Genomic DNA, 1,495 nt, shown 5'->3' with positions numbered 1-1,495 from the left:
ATTTATAGAATCTTTTTTCTTCCTTTTTTTTTTTTTTTTTTTTTTCAAATAAGGGGACTTTTGAGTGCAATTTTATGCAGTTACGTCTTTAGAATTCCCCCTGTATGCACTGAAAGCAGTGAGGGTTTCCAAGCGTATTTACAGAACCCAAGTATCATTCTTTGTACACATCCATTCCTTGACCAAACCAAGAGGAACCAAAGGATTACCTGGGGGCAGCCACGCATCTCCATGGGCACCCAGGATCATCCTTGGAACACCCAAGCATCTCCACACAGCAGCCATGCACCTCCCTAGAGCAACCGTGCATCTCCCTGGGGAACAGAAGTGTCATCTTGGAGCTCCAAAACATCTCCCCACACTGTTCAAGCATTTCTCTCGAGCACCCACGCAGCTTCCTGCATCCCCACGCATCTCAGCAGGGCTCTCAAGCACCTTCCTCGATCCCACAGGCAGCTCACCCAGGGAGCCAGGCATTTCCAGGGATCTCAGGCATCTCCCAGAGCACTCCAGCACCTCCCCAGGCCATGCAAGCACCATACTCGAGTACCCAGACATCTTCCTGGACATGCTCTTCACTTCCATTAGACACTAGGCACCTTCCTGGAGCACCCACACATGTCCCAGGGCAACCAAGGGATCTTGAAATCGAGATCACATGGTGATCCACGGAGGTGCTTGCGTGCCCTGGGAAGATCCTGGTGTGCCCAGGGAGATTTTGTCTCCTCCAAGGCTCTGCAGGGCTGATCCAGCGAGGTGCTTGTGTGCCCCAAGGCCATGTTTGGTTTCTAAAAGGAGGACTTTGCTTGTTCCAGGGTTGATACCTGGTGACTCAGCCAGACACTAAGCAGACCTGGGGAGACGTCTGTGGACCTTAGGAGGTGCTTGGCTTCCCAGGGGAGATGCTTGGGTGCTGCAGTGACATGCTGGAGTGCTTGGGCAGCACACATACTGCCCAAGGAAAGCCTCCAAGTACACACCACTAAGTATCAACACTAATTGACCTCACGTGCAAGTGTATGGTATGATCCACAATCATTTCAAGTAGGAGACGGGAAAAATCGTGATAGCCAGAACAGTACTAGCTTAAACCACTTATACTTCTATCCTGGTCCCAACGTTCTTCAGAAAGGAATTAAAAACACCAACCTAAAAATGCTTCCCCTCCAATAGCTGAGTTTTGATTTTTAAAGGAAAAGTGGTGCCTTAGACTTCAAACCTTGAGTCAGCTTCTACAAACGCTAATTGTCTTAGCTACTGTCAGAAACAGGATGCGGTAGTAGAGAACGCATAGTCCTCCACCCTGTGTTGAGTCATTCAGAGCTTCCATTTGGCATTTCAGTTTAGAATCCAGAATAAAACTCACGCATCATATTCCAGATATTCCCAAAATACAGACACACACACATGCAAATCATAAAATTCTACCATCATTATGTCTGAAAGGTTTCTGGAAGGTTTCTGTGCAAACAACATTTGCACAAACCACAAGATT

This window comes from Oxyura jamaicensis, chromosome 5 (assembly GCF_011077185.1).
Source record: "Oxyura jamaicensis isolate SHBP4307 breed ruddy duck chromosome 5, BPBGC_Ojam_1.0, whole genome shotgun sequence".
Classification (NCBI taxonomy): domain Eukaryota; kingdom Metazoa; phylum Chordata; class Aves; order Anseriformes; family Anatidae; genus Oxyura; species Oxyura jamaicensis.
This window is presented reverse-complemented; position numbering follows the sequence as displayed.